The 7,909-nt window shown below is 40.2% G+C and overlaps 1 protein-coding gene across 1 annotated transcript in view; it reads left to right on the top strand.

The window, feature by feature from the left end:
* Nucleotides 1-7,909, top strand: part of LOC106881556 (NTF2-related export protein 2) — a 42,637-nt gene that overhangs the window by 33,658 nt on the left and 1,070 nt on the right. The gene's annotated exons all lie outside the window — the stretch shown is intronic.

Below are 7,909 nucleotides of genomic sequence, written 5' to 3'. Positions count from 1 at the left end.
ATATATATATATATATATATATATATATATATATATGATGGGAAAGTCTGTCATATACATACATGCACACACACACTCACACATATGGGAAAGTCTGCCATATACATCATCATCATCATCATCATCATCATCGTTTAACGTCCACCTTCCATGCTAGCATGAGTGGGATGGTTTCACAAGAGCCGGCCAGGCTGAAGCCTGCACCAGACTTCTGTGACTGTTTTGGCAGGATTTTTACAGCTGGATGCCCTTCCTAACACCAACCACTCAGTAGATTGGACTTAGTGCTCTTTACGTGGCACTAGCACAGGTGAGGTGAGTTGTGCTCTTTACGTGGCACTAGCACAGGTGAGGTGAGTTGTGCTCTTTACGTGGCACTAGCACAGGTGAGGTGAGTTGTGCTTTTTACATGGCACGAGCACAGACGAGATCAGTTTTGGCAAGGCTTTTACAGCTGGATGCCCTTCCGAACACCAACCACTTTACAGTGTGGACTGGGTGCTTTTAAGTGGTACCTGCACTGACAAGGTCACCAAGTACTTGCAAGACAAAAAAAATACTTTTAAGAGGGGAGGGGGCATTGGAGGAGGTGATCTTGTTTTGGGGGAGAAAAGGTTATAATGAGACAGGTATATGATGGAAAGTCTGTCATGCACACATACATACACACACATACTCTCTATAAAAATGGTAATGATGATGATGACTGACTTGTATATACTCTAACTTACTATATACTGGCTGTTGATATATATACACTACTTATCTATGTACCAGACTCTGGCTGGTGATGTATATACACCAACCACCAATTGGACATTGGTTGGTGATGTACATACCATTTACTTTCATCACTGTTTGCAGTGACTTAGTAACACTCCTCTTGCTCCAAGATCTGATCTAACAAACAACTGATTGTTTAACCAGCACATTAAATAAGCGATCGATTCGTTAGATGTTTAACCAATTGACTCACAGTAAAAAGTGGTATTCAACCTGTGATTAAGTTGTTATTATTATTGACATAATGACTCCCACAAGACACAACAAGATTTGTTTCAACACATGAATTTACATCATGAATCTTACTCACCAAGTACAAAAAAAAACAAAAACAATATGTGTGTGTGCGTGTGTGACCAACCATCATTATCATCGTTTAATCTCCATGGACATTAAATGATGTCCATTAATGGACATCATTTAATGTTAATGGACGTACAGGTACAGGCCATCATTTAATGTTAATGGACATACTGGTGCAGTCCATTTTCCATGCTGACCTGGGTTGGACAGCTTAACAGGAACTGGCAAAGCCAGGGTCTGTACCAGGTCCCATGGTCTATTTTGGTGTGGTTTCTATGGGTGGATGCTCTTCCTAATATATATTAGCACCAGCATCAATTAATGTCTGTCTCCCATGCTGGCATGGGTTGAACAGTTTGACTGGAGCTGGCAAGCCAGAGGGCTGCACCAGGCCCCAGTGTCTGCTTTGACATGGTTTCTATGGATGGATGTCTTTCCTAACACCCACCACTTTACAGAGTGTACTAGGTGTGTTTCATTTGTGTGGTACTGGCCCTGGTGAGGCAACCAAGTAATTCGTAAGACAGAACCTTGCAACTGAGTGTGTGTGGTGGGGAAGTAGTATTGAGGAAGGTCACTTTATGCCAGGTGATGAGAAATGTTAAGGTATGATAGAGGGGCAGGAAGAGGTGTTTTGCTGTGCGGGGTGGGGGGATCGGTACATTGTTACCCCAGTTGGAAGAGGAGCAGGTGGGTGGCGAAGGTGCATCAGAATGTATCCTCAGGTTAAAGGAAAATGAATAAAGAGAACTTCATAGAGATGTGGGTGGATAAAGAGAAATGTGTCTTGTGAACACAAGTGGAGGTGTGGTCAGTCATGAATATCAAATGAAGAGGAAGGTGGAGGAAGTAGGTGTGTGTGTGTATATATATATATATATAAATATATATATATACAGGGTGTGGTGAATAAGCTGTCATGTAAATTAAGCAGAAATGAAAATAACATTGACATCTCATTTTAACAGATACATTTACTAAACTTACATAAAAATATCTTGAAATACTAAAGAGTAAATTTATTCAATAAAATCGCCATTGGCTTCAACCACAGTCTTCAGATGGCTTTGGAATCTTCTGCTACTCTTTTGGACGGTCTCCTTGTTTAAATTGGGGAATGCTACCTTCAGTCCATGTTTGGTGTTACAAGGAGTTTTGTTGGTCTCTCGCTCACCTGTGCCCAGCACATAATAATGAAGGGGGTTGCAGTATGAGGAATTAGGTGGCCAGATGTCTAACAGCCATGACTGGGTTCTCCTGCTTGTGTGGCATGGTGCAGAGTCCTGTTGCCAGACACAGGGTCTTCCAGCAGCCACCCTCTTGACCCAGAGCAGCATTACCTCCTCCAGGTACTTGATGTAAGCCTCCGTGTTGAGTCTTAGACCGTGTGGGAAGATGAATGGAGGCTAACATTGCTAGTGATCACTCCAAACACCATGATGTTGACTGGATGTTTGATTTTTATCACTCTCAGTACATGTCCTCAGACTGCGCTGTCCTCAGATTGACTACCAAACACTCTGAAATGTTCATATTGGAGCTTCCGGTGCAAATACCAAGCAGTATAGCATGCCATTCCCAAATTTCTGGCAGAGTGAATTGTGTCATGGTGCTGTTTTTTCTCACAGACGGTGCCCAATTGACCCTACTATACTGTGTAGTTGACAAAATCAAAAATAAACAATGTGCATGCGCGAAATTAAAAATATAAAATGGTGACAATTTATCCATCACACTCTGTATATATTTTTTTCTTTTATCTTTAAATTGTTTCAGTCACTTGACTGTGGCCATGCTGGGGCACCACTTTGAATTTTTTTTAGTTGACTGAATCAACTACAGTACTTATCTTTTAAGCCTGGCACTTTATCTGTTGGTCAGTTTTGCCAAACTGCTAAGTTACGGAGATGTAAATACACCATCATAGCTTGTCGGGAGACAAACACAGAGACAAACAGACACATACATTCAAGATGGGCTGCTTTCAGTTTCTGAATCCTAAATCCACTAATAAGGTTTTGGTCAGCCAAAGGCTATAGTAGAAGACACTTGCCCAAGGTGCTGCACAATTGGACTGAACCGGGGCCCATGTGGTCGGGAAGCAAGCTTCTTACCACATGGCCATGCTTGTACACACACACACACACATAAAATAGGTACCAGGGTTGACTCATTCGTCTAAAAGTTCTTCAAGGTGATGCTCCAGAATGGCTGTAGTCTGATAACTGAAACAAGCAACAGATAAAAACATAAAAATAAATATGGAATGTAAGTTGTAATTTGGAAAAAGAACTCAATAACAGTCCTCTCTCCTTCCCCTTTCTCTCTCTCTCTCTCTCTCTCTCTCTCTCTCTATATATATATATATATATATATATATATATATATAAATGTATTTATGTAGAGAGAGAGAGGTGGAGAGCTCTTATTGTGTTTTCCCCAGACAACAACTCATATCCCATGTTAAAGAATGATGATGATGATGTGTGTGTGTGTATGTATGTACGTAAATATGTATGCATTTATAGAGAGAGGGGAGAGAGAGAGAGAGAGAGAGAGAGAGCGAGCGCTCTTATTGTGTTTTTTCGAGACCGACAGTTCACATTCCTTTTAGTGCAGAGATCTGGTTTCTCAGCTAACCCTTACATTTGACCCTTCTGTTGTCATATTTCTGTTGGAATTGACATTTTGAAAATGATTAAAAACTGACTTTGTCAGTATTTAGCTGGTGTTTGGAACATAAATTATTAACATGGAAATTTTGATGGAGGTTCTTTAATTTAAATCACCTTAAAACAGGTATTTTGTATAATAGAACCAATGATGGTTTCAGATAGGTTGGCACTGAAAGGTCAACAAAACAAACCTCATAAACAAAAATGGTTCTGCCCTAATCACAGAGATGAATGAATTTCTTAAACTGAAGCCAAGGTGGGGTGTCTAAGAAAGCAGAGATCTATAATAAAAACCAAATACAGAATAGAGATAAAACCGAACAGAAGATGCTACTTGAGCTCTGCTGTAACTGACCTACCCATTGTACATCATAGAAACAGAGTAGTGTACCCAAGTGGCCATAGACTGGCACTGTAACCTGTGCTCCTTTTTAGGAAAACCCATCTACCTACAGAATTTAGAAATGCACCTTGGAGATCATAATCACTAAAAAAAATTGTGTAGGGCAGAATGGAACCTTTGGCTCTTCCATGGTCAGCCTCTCTGATGATGATGGGGGCATAATATAACACACTAAGTATGTACTGTAAAGATTTTTGGTAACCTTTTAGCCTTCAGATTACTGTGTTAAATATAATGCTTATTTATTCACCTTGTTTTGAATTAATTATGCAATATCTTGTAGGTTCAAGATTTTGATGATGCGACTGTCTACTTTTAGAATGACATTGTAGGGTAGGTGTGAGAGGTCAGATCTGGTTGGTTTGAATATAAAACACATGAACTAATTGGGTCAGATATGATCAGTTTAAATGCCAAAGGGTTAAGAATGGCATCCAGCTGTAAAAATCCCTCCAAAAAGGAAGGAAAAAATCAAAACAACTTAGAGTAGCTGGAAGTCTATAAACTTATCAGGGACAATGTGACAAGACAAGTGGTTGTAACATGATTATATGCACCCAGTCCATCTTGAAAATAAGAGCATGTACAATAAGAGAGTTGGTGTGATGTTTCTCTGTTGATATCAGAGTACGAAGTACTGTGGTGAATGATGGGCTATTGTGAAGCCTCTCCAACCCATATCACTATTGCGAAATGCACAAAATAATAATGGGGATGAATACACATACACTTTCAGTGTGCTGTCTGCTCTTTGGAATACATAAAAAAAAAATGTTGTGTACACCATCTGTCTTTCATTGCTCAGGAATTTGTCTGTGGCTAATGAAAATTATCACACACTTGGGCTAATCGCATCTCTTCAGCCTCAACCTACACTAAGTAGAATTGAATTAATTGCACAGCATTCTTAATGATTGTTTTTCAATACTGCCACTGTTTAATGTAGTGGTACCTATTTACGGCCAGATAGACTGAACTGTAGAGTGAGACTGCTTTGTGGACACTGCACAGTGTACTATATCTCACTGTGGTACTTATTTACATGACAGTTTAGTGTCTTCAATTATGGACACAGGAAACTTAACTTTGCCACACTGTCATACCTGTTTAGAGCTAAGTAGGCTGGTCTGTTAAATGTCTTTGGTTGAGAACAATATGACATTGTGTGTCAATATGTAGGTGAATGGAAATGTTGACCATTTAGCATTCAGATTTCTTTACCAAATATAATGGTTATTCATTCACATTGTTTTGAATTAATCACTCATTTTGTAGCTTCAAAATTTCAATGGTGTATTTGTATATTTTTAGAATGACACCATAAGGTAGGTATGAGAGATTGGATCTAGTCAGTTTTGACCTAAAATAGGTATGATATTTGGGCTGGCTTTGACCAAATTAAACACTAAAGACATATTACAGTGGAGTATACCGAATGTGGTACCTCAGTGAACTGAACTGGAGAATGTTTTAATGCTGGACTCAATGAAGTGACCTGTACCACTCTATGCTATCATCTTGATTGTAGACATAATACACCGAATGATATCTTACTGTCATATCTACTTGCAGCCAAGAGAACCGGGCTGCCGAAGAGGTACTATTCAAATTAGTATGCTAGACTCTACAGAGTTCTCTCACTTTTAACATAACTCACCAAGACTAAACAGTGCCCTGCCAACACTTATCTCTAACCTCAGGATCACATATGTTGAAAGAAAAAGAAATATTACAACCTATGTTCAATGGAAGGTCAATCAGTTATTGCCATTGATTGCTTGACCTCTACTACTGTTTCAATTCCTAGAATACAATAGAAACAGCTGTGAACTGGAATCCAATTCTTGAAAGATGGGAAAAGGGTTGGAGGGTGGTAATGTATTGTTCTGTCATGGTTCACTCAACACATTTAAATTGTTCAGCTGTTCACTTCCTTTTTTTGTTGTTGTTGTTGTTATAATTAATTATTGTTGGTGTTGTTTAAAACTCAGGTGAGTAATGGGGGAGAAGAGCAATCCCCGGCTGTGACTATTGCATTTTTTTTTGTGTATACATATCTTAAACACATTGTCCTATCTACTGCATCCTTCTTTTGTTAATGAGACTTAAGTTGAAAGAATTGTTGCAGGTTCAATCCTTCTCTGTGGCACTTTTGGCAAGTGTCTTCTACTATAGCCTCAGGCTGACCAAGGCCTTGTGAGTGGATTTGGTGGACAAAAACTGAAAGAAATATGTTGTGTATATGTGTGTGTGTGTGTTTGTCCCCCACCACTGCTTGACAACCAGTGTTGGTGTGTTTATGTCTCTGTAACTTAGCAGTTTGGCAAAAAAAGATCAATAGAATAAGTACGAGGCTTTAAAAAAGAGCAACATATGTTTTGGGGTTGATCCGTTTGACTAAAATTCTTCAAGGTGGTGCTCCAGCATGGCTGCAGTCTGATGACTGAAACAAGTCATCATCATCATCATCATCATTTAACGTCCGCTTTCCATGCTGGCATGGGTTGGACGGTTTGACTGAGGTCTGGTGAGCCAGTAGGCTGCACCAGGCTCCAGTCTGATCTGGCAATGTTTCTACAGCTGAATGCCCTTCCTATTGCCAACCACTCCAAGAGTATAGTGGGTGCTTTTTACGTGCCACCAGCATGGGGAGCCAGTCAGGCAGCACTGGCATTGACCCGTGCTTAAATGGTGCTTATTACATGCCACCAGCACGTGTGCCAAGTAAAAGGTAAAAAAGAAAGCACAAGTAATTAGGAAAAGAATTTAGCTTAGATAAGACTCTAGTTAAGGTTTGTGCCAGGGTGGCTCACCAGTGATGCACATTTCCTACTGGAACAACTGTCTGTTCTTACCTCAGAAGAGACCACTCTAGATAGAGAAGGCTTTTGGCAGGGTTCCACACTGAAGTTGGTGGTTCATAAGAAATCTAGTTCTGGATGATTGGATTGTGAAGGTCAAAACATAACTTAGCAAGGTGTCACTCAGTGGGAATGAACTTGAAACCATGGGGTTGGGAAGCAAGGAAGCAGACTTCTTAATTTCACAGCCAGAGGAGTGCTTAGTCCCACTGCAGATAGCAACTTCTCAAGCGCTAGTGACTTGATAGAATGCATGCTATCCAGGGTGTAGTGTAGAGTTAGTGATAGAAAGGGTAATCAGTCATGAGAACCATGCCTACGACAACATACTCAGCTGGATTTTCTCTGTTGTGTGTGCCAGAAAGCGAGGGAATGCTGGGAGACTTGTTGAATCCATACCAACATAGAAAAACAGACAATACAATGATGATGGTGGTGATGGTGATGGTGGCGATGGTAGTGGTGGGGGATAGTGTGTGTTTGTTTATGTAACCTAATGCATACTATGAAATATTTTATTTTGTTTGTTATCAAGAGGAAAGATTGGTAGTTATGACTTGACTGTTGGTTCATGTTCAGATTGAAATAGCATGGAGTCAGGAAGTGTGAGGGTTTCCAGTAGGGTTTAAAAACTACTTATTGTAAGTCAAGGGATGGGGTGGAACAGAAGTGTGAGAAGGATTGAGTAATCATCATCATCATCATCGTTTAACGTCCGCCTTCCATGCTAGCATGGGTTGGACGATTTGACTGAGGACTGGTGAAACCGGATGGCAACACCAGGCTCCAATCTAATTTGGCAGAGTTTCTACAGCTGGATGCCCTTCCTAACGCCAACCACTCCAAGAGTGTAGTGGGTGCTTTTACGTGTCACCTGCACGAAA

The sequence above is a fragment of the Octopus bimaculoides genome, chromosome 13, assembly GCF_001194135.2.
Source record: "Octopus bimaculoides isolate UCB-OBI-ISO-001 chromosome 13, ASM119413v2, whole genome shotgun sequence".
Classification (NCBI taxonomy): domain Eukaryota; kingdom Metazoa; phylum Mollusca; class Cephalopoda; order Octopoda; family Octopodidae; genus Octopus; species Octopus bimaculoides.
Note: the sequence above shows the minus strand (reverse complement) of the source record. Positions and strands in the feature narration are given on the sequence as shown.